Raw genomic sequence first — 8,028 nt, 5'->3', positions numbered from 1 at the left:
TGGGGCTGTAGGTTCTTCCAGGAATCCAGCATAATGGCCTCATTTTACTGATGGAAAAACTGAGGCCAAAAGTAGAAATCCGAGAGCCACAACCCGCACTTGTACTTTCTTGTTCATATGCAAACACGGTTGTTTGATTTTTGTTCACACAGGTGCAGACAGATCCAGGAGATCCTTAGACGGCCAGTCACACCCAAGCCCTGAGAGCTGGGGACACTCTGCATGGGGAATGTACCCAAAGGAGCCTGTGGCATAGCCCTACCTTGCAGATGTGTGCAAAGAACAGCTCCTGCTCCACACTCCGCAAACAGCATGACACCACAGGGAATGAGAAACCAAAGGACGCCACAGCATGTGCTGGAGGGCAGCAGCACGGGGAGTGAACCCCGCAAACCGAGCTGGAGCAGGGAATCAGGTGCGGGGCCATTCCCTCAGAGACACAGGGACAGCCGCCTCTGTAGGCCTGCACCTTCTTTGGTTCCACTCAGAGCACTGTTCCTGGATCCCCTCCCCGGATCCCCTACTTTAGGGTTTGGGATGCTGTTTCTCAGGTGGACGCAGTTCCAGTGCATCAAAGTGTATGGCTCTTGAGAAGTCGGCTGAGGGCTGGGGTGGGGCTCAGTGCTGGAGCGCTTCTGTAGCATCGCAAGGCCCTGGGGTTCCATCCCCAGAAATGTGTACACACACACACACACACACACAGTCAACTGAGGCCAAAAAGCAGCTCTCCTTCCACCCCACCCTAATTAGCAAATTGATCAGCAATGCACTATCTACACTAGACCTATGCAACCTTCAAACTAGACCCCTCTTATCTGAACTAGGTTCCTAATTTGTAAAATTCAGTTAACAAGGCCCATTTTGGGGAAGACTAACTGGGATCATGTGAATGAGGACATTTAGCCTCCTACCATATACATGAAGCTAGCTGAAGTTAAAGGCATGTAGAGTAATCTGCTGTAAACTATGAAAACATGAATAAACTCAGGGCACCTGAGAGCCCTGGAGCTCCCAGCCGTGCACCCGAAGAGGGCATACTTGACCTTGGCACCTTGGCTGTGTGACAGTGCTTCCCAGAGCCACTGGCCCTTCCATTCAGATTCGGGGCTGGTTCCAGAAGGAGAGACTCCTGCAAGCCAGACTTCCAAATAAATGTGCTCTCGCCTGGGGCCTAGCCTGTCTGTCCCCCTTCCTGTGTCTTCCCTTCGCCCTTTCAAATGCCAGCTCCATTTGTACCCATCATAGGAGTTACTCTCAAGTCGGCCTGCGCTCGGAAGGACAAACTGTTAAAGCTGAATGTGAATTTGGCACTGCTCTCCCTTGAATTCTCTTAGCAACCAGCTGAAGAAATAAGAATTGGGGCAGTAATACCATATTCGTTTTTTATCAAAATGAATCATAGGCCAAGATTGGTTTCTTGAAATCCCATGAGCTATAGCTTCATCTCCTGGCCCAGCCTAATGCTGCATGTGCTCTGGCCGCACTCACAGGTGTGCCCCGCCTCTCTGCATTTTATCCCACAGCACTGGCTTGGAAAGCGAGGCATTGGAAGACTGGGTAAGCAGCAATGAGTCCTAACAGAAGGGAGGGGCTTTGACAGTGACCACTGAGATCAATAAGGACCTAGCTCCCAGCTACATCCCCATTAGCTGAACTCCCTTTCATAGTTTATGGATAACAATAAGAATTGGCACATCGGCATCTCTTCCCAGCAAAGTGGGACAGACCACAGCAGGTAGCTCCTGTCTCAAGGCCTCTTGGTATTCAATCAGCAATACCTGAGTCCTCCCTTCCTGTCTGCTCAGATCAGGTCAGAGGGTTCGAATCCTGGTTCCACTGCTCCCTAGCTGGTGCCCTTGGACAAATCCCTGACTTTCTCTGAATTCTTCAGCGCCAGGTAATGCCACACCTTCTCAGGGCTGTTAGAGAACTGAGACAGCAACTCAGAAAGTGCTGAGCTGGGCCTCAGGCTGTCAGTGCCCTCCTCCTCTCGACCACCCTCCAACAGTCCTAGCAGAGCAACTGGCTCCCAGGCCTGGAAGGTGCAGGGCTTAGCAAGTGTTGAACTTCTCTGGGTCTCAGCTTCACCAGCTCCAAGATGGGAAACAGCTGTTTCAAAGGACTGAAAGGAGGATGCAATGAGACGGTCTATGAACGGCATTAGGCACCTGTCTGGTACTTGAATCTCAAACGTGCACTGATATCCTGCGGTGGTTCGGGAGCTCCTGGGGCAGGGCTTGGTCCTTTCTTCACTTCGTGAACTCACTGCCAAGTGTCTACTACACCCCCTGCCCTGTGGCTACAGCTGCAAGGCACAGCCACGGCTTTCCAAGCGCTGTTTGGCAAGTGCTTGGAGATGTAGTCTCAGAGTCCTCTGAGACTGGGGGGACTCTGACCAGCCTGCAGGACCATCAGACCCCTCAGAGGAGATGATATGCAAATGGCACCAGTGGGTTGGGTAGTGAGGAGCTGGGCAAGGGCTTCCAAGGATAACCAGGACACTCCATGGCCCACAGGCGGCGGGTGGCCCACTTACTCATTCACCACAGAAGAACTCAGCCAGGCACCAGGACCCAGGGGTGCTGAAGGAGCGAACGGCATACCTGCTGTTCCTGCTGTCCCCCTCCCTCCCTGTGGTTCCAGCTTCCTGGGAAGAGTTGTCCACTCCCTCGAGCACATCCTAACCAGCACAGGGGCGGCCTGAGGAGCCAGGGGCAACAGTGCTGCCATCTTACTGGACACAACTGGCCAGCCAGCCAAGGAAAGCAATGCCAGCCTGGGGACCCACAGCACAGGCTGGGGTCCCAAACACTTCTGCAAAGTGTTTTAGGCTAGGTCACTTAGCAGGAGGGGAAAGGGCACCCACCCCTGCTCTGCTGGTTCTGAGGATGCGGGGGCCAGGAGGATACAGGCCATACTCCCTTTGCCTCTTTCTAGTAAAACTGTCCCAAATTTGTGCTTGTTTCTCCTCTTCCCCTGCTCCTGCCCCGCCCCCAAAACTCTGCTCCCGGCTGAGTCACTGGTGCCAGCCTGTGGTTCAGAGCCACCCCTCTGCCTTCCATGAGGCTGTAAACAGAACCAGTAGTCAGGAGTGGCTACTTCCCTGAATCCTGCAGGTTGTCTTCTAGAGGCTTCCACTTGGGCCACAAGGGGTCAGGGGAAGGGACAGGGGGTAACTATTGGTGGAATGACAGCCTCTCAGCCAAGGGGAGGGCAGACGCCTCTCACTTGGCCTCCAAGGTTTGTGAGCACAGAGCGGAATCCAGCCTGGTCTTCTGAATGGTGGGTGGGGGACTGGGGATCACAGCCTGAAGATGGGTGGGGGCTAGGGCTGAGAGGTGGTGGCAAGGCCATGTAGGGGGGTGACTGCGCAATGAAAAAATGAAGAGGTTTCTGGCCTTACTGAAATAAAGACTCGTACACACTCAGCCCAATGGTGTTGAGCCCACACAGTGACGGCTGTCGGGCTGGGAGGCTCTCTGTGGGAGGACTCTGCAGAGACAGAGACGTGGCCCCACAGGTGTCAAAATAGAAAGGGCACACTGCTCACAGCCTCTTCTGGCTCTACGGACACACCAAAACCAAATGCACTTGTGCATCAGGGATCTGGGCCCATGGCAGCCAGGACTGAAGGGCTATTAGCACAGTGCAGGGGTCCCAGCCAGGTGGCCAGGTAAGTGGAGGAGGGGGGGTAGCAGGGCAGAGGAATAGAGCACAGGCCCGGATGGCATGTGCAAAAGCCCACGCTTGGGCAAGCGCGCTGGCATGCTGGATGGACCCCCGGTCCACTACTACCCCAGGATCTATGGCATCCACCCTCAAGGACTGAGAGGAGCTCTGGGAACACTTGGTTCAAAGCTGGCACTCAAGGTTGGCTTATTCCACATTACAGGGCAGGGCGCTTTGTCTCCAAACATCCAGATCACAGGGAGGTTGGGAAGGCGGGAGAAACCCAGAGCTGCCTCTGGTCACTTCCCTTTTCTCTGCTGGTTTGTAACACCACGAAGAGCTTGGACCAGGTCTTGGTCAGGGTGACCCTTACAACCCTTCAGGGTCGAGCTGTGACCTCTCTCTGATCAACCTCCCTATCACTGCTATCACTTCCAACTATCCCCCACACTAGCCTGGCCACTGCTTTGCACTCGGACCTTACATGTTCCCATCTGCCTTCACGGGCACCCAGCACACCACCTGGAGTGCTGTCCCCAGCTCCTCCAATGCCTCAGCTGTTTCAGAACCATCACCAAATTATCGCTGACTTCCGGCATTTTCAAGGCCACTGGGAAGCTGTAAGCTCCCTCAGCATCCCGGGGTTGCAACTATCACACTGCGCCACGACCCCAGCTCCTGGCTGCCTGTTCCTCTGCCATCTCCCAGCTCCCTGCTGCTTCAGGAAAGGTCATCCCTCTCTCTGGGAACCCTGGGCTTGCACAAGGTGCTATTGCCAGTGTGGCTCCCCACAGGTAGCCAGGCCTCGTCATGACTGCATGTCCTCAAATGCAGCTTCTCACAACTGGGAGTCTGGACAGGTCCAACTCATGGCTGGGCCCACTGCTTCTTAATGACCAGAGTGTGATGGGCTCAGCACAGCAGACCCTCGGTCCAATGAAGCACCATGTTCGTGTTTTCCTCGGCAGCACGAGCACATGGCAGATCAATGACCATTTGTTGAATGAATGACCCCTCATGGGAAGCAGAACTGGGCCTGCTAGGATTACTAGGCTTCCGGAATGTTGTTTCTTGTGAGCAGCTCCAATTTCAACCTAAGCAGTTGCTGCAGTGAGCCTCCACGACGGGCCTCCCCACGTCCATCCAGGGACCCCACCATGCAGCCTGCCTTCCTCTCCACACCTCCCGGGCCAGACAGCTCCACCACCTTTCCTCAAGGCCCCAGCGGCCCTCCAGAGGACAGGCTGCCAGCTTACGGAGGCCCACCAGGATGTTCTGGAGGTTCCACAGACATGACAATTTCTGGGGAAATGATTGATATAAAAATGACTTAGTACAACCTCAGCTATGTATTTTTTAAAAAGGGGTATGAAAGAAATAGAAATGATTTTCATTTCCTTCTATTTAAATTGCTATTTTTCAAGCATTAAAAGAGTCTGTTTCTACTATAACCAGAAAAAAAAAAAATCAACAAATTTAAGGTAGTTTCATATTTGTTTAAAACAATTCAAATAATGATTTACAAAATAGCTTTCACCCACAATCCACATCTTAATATCTACAACTTGAATGGTATTTTATAATATAATGGATGAAGCCCTCTCCCCAAAATTCATTTTTAGATACTTTGATTTTTAAACATGAAGTATGGTTTTCATTCAATTCCTAAAGCATTTCTGCTTTAATTTCTTGTTTTTAGGGGGCTGGGGTTGTGGCTCAGTGGTAGAGCACATGTGAGGCCCTGGGTTTGATCCTTAGCACCACATGAAAATAAATAAAATAAAGGTATCATGTCCAACTACAACTAAAAAAATAAATATTTTAAAAATTTCTTGTTTCTAATGAAAACTTATCAAAATCAATACCTTCAGCAGGTGCAGTGGTGACACTTGTAATACCAACAGCTCAGGAGGCAGAGGCAGGAGTATCACAAAGCCAGCCTTAGCAACTTAGCAAGTTCCTAAGCAACTTGGACCCTGTCTCTAATAAAATACAAAAAGAGACTGAGGATGTGGTTCAGTGGTTAAGTGTCCCTGTATTCAATTCCCAGTACCAAAAAACAAACAAAAAACCCCAATACCTTCCCATGTGAAACAGAGGCAAAGCTCCCCCCACCCCCCCAGCCGAGCAGACTTAAGGCTTTTTTGTTCTATTTCTATATGCTCTACTCTTGAGCAGGTTAAAACTTTCGGGGTTTTTTTTTTTTTTTTTTTTTTTTTTGGTACCAGGGATTGAATTTAGGGGCACTGGACCACTGAGCCACACATTCCCCAGTCCTATTTTGTATTTTATTTAGAGGCAGGGTCTCACTGAGCTGCTTAGCACCTCGCAGTTGCTGAGGCTGGCTTTGAACTCGCGATCCCCTCTTCTCAGCCTCCCCAGCCACTGGGATTACAAGCATGCACCACCACCCCCAGCCAAACTTTTGGCATTTTTGAAGGCACTATCTAGTCTGTTTTAATTGGCTTAAAACATGCTAGGCAAATACTCTACCTCTGAGCAACAACCCCAGCCCTAAAACTACATTTTTAAAAAATCCACATCTTTGGCAAATCTACTGCTAGGTGAATTGGGTGTACGGTCAGTTCACTCCAAACCAGCAAAGGCCTGAACCTTCCAGGACTAATAATACAGTACTCAAGTCTCGCCAAGTGCAGCTGCCCAAAGCCATTCACCATGTTTTTGCAAGCCTTTCCCCCTCAGCTCTAGCAACCACCTATAAGGGCATATGGACAGGAAGGCTGCATTTCATCTGCTGCAAAACTGTGAGCACACACAAAGAACTACCCTGGCCTTCACAATGACAGCATCCAGAGAGACATGAAGGTGCACCACCAGTGGAAAACACAAGGTCATAGTTCAGCATGAAACTTTATTAGAATGAAACAGAACTTGACTAAAATCCAATTTAGTGTGAGTCCTTGGGCAAGATACTTTGCCAAACTAAACCTGCTTCCTCATCTGTAAATGGAGACAGCATTTACGACGTCAATTAGACCTACTGCTAGACACCCAGAGTGGGCTTGCTCATCCGAAGTGGTGCACCGCAGGTGTGTTGGCAGTAAGGCAGAGCAAGCTTCCTGAGGAGGAGTTAGCATGCTTCCATCCCATCTTAATTTTCAAAAAGAAAATAAAAGAGGGCTTTGCCTGACCCACTACTCTTGTTCTGCCCAAATTTCACAGTAGGAAGGTAGCTCTGAGAATTAGCAGGGGTGACTGCCAGATGTTCCTCTGAGGTGAGCAACTTGCCTCTTCTGCCTACTCCTGACAAGTTCAGACTAGGTTTATTCTAACACTTAAAAAAGAATCTAATTCTCTAAACACATTGTCTACTTGCTAATCCACATAAAGTCTCAGCAAGAGAGCTTTGTATAGAGTAGGAAAGTGTTGGACAACTTACCTGTGGTCACTAGGCCCTGAGTGGGGGGAGAGGATCTGTCCTTTCTGAAGGCCAGGACTTTTTCTTCAATCTGCTGGACTAGACCTTCTTATCACTAATCAACCGCTACACCCACTGGCAGAGGCTTCAGAAGCCAAGGCTCAAGACTTCATGAAAACAATTAGCTAACATTATCCAATATTCAAATGATAAATCAAAAGAAATTATCGAACAGTATTACAACATAGCCATAACGTAGAACAATGGGATTTCTCTTTCCAGTTGCGCTGCATGCCACCCCACACCCCACGGCTGGCTCATCTGTGGCTCCTTCTCCCCTCTCCCTCTTCCTCCATCTTTCTTCACTGACATCCTGCAGGAGTCCCCCACATTATCACATCTTCTGCTCCTTGGTTGTCTTTTCCCTTCACTTCCACTATTATCTAGAAAACTTCAAGTGGGGAAACTCTCCAACTACAGATACAAAACTTCCACAACTAGTTGGTGACAGTCTTTGGCCGAGTACAAATAAGACCATCAGGTTGTCCTGTCCAACAAACTTCTCAAGCTCAAATTGCCACTGGTCATTTTGGCTAACTCAACTGAGAAAAAACTAAAACTTTTACACCAGTGAGCGTTGCAGGGTAAACACAAAGAGCATCATGTAATAGTAGAATAGAGCTACCTCACAGCTCCTTGCTTGCATTTGGTCCATACAATAAAGGAATGTGAACCTTAAAGAAGGTGAAAACGGTGCTACACCAAGAGCTGAAAGCAGCTCTGACTTGGAGACCTTCTTGATGGGCAACTTTACTGAACACTGTTTCTACCATGTGCCAAACCTGACAGGGATGATAGAGTGTCTCATAGAATTCAATTCTTACACCAGAAACTAGCCCCCCACACAATGCCATTTGCACCAGTAGTGAGCATCGGCTGTTCCCGGGACCAAGCTTAGACATCTCATCCCCCCTCCCCCC

Source organism: Marmota marmota, unplaced genomic scaffold, assembly GCF_001458135.2.
Source record: "Marmota marmota marmota unplaced genomic scaffold, marMar, whole genome shotgun sequence".
Lineage (NCBI taxonomy): Eukaryota > Metazoa > Chordata > Mammalia > Rodentia > Sciuridae > Marmota > Marmota marmota.
Note: the sequence above shows the minus strand (reverse complement) of the source record.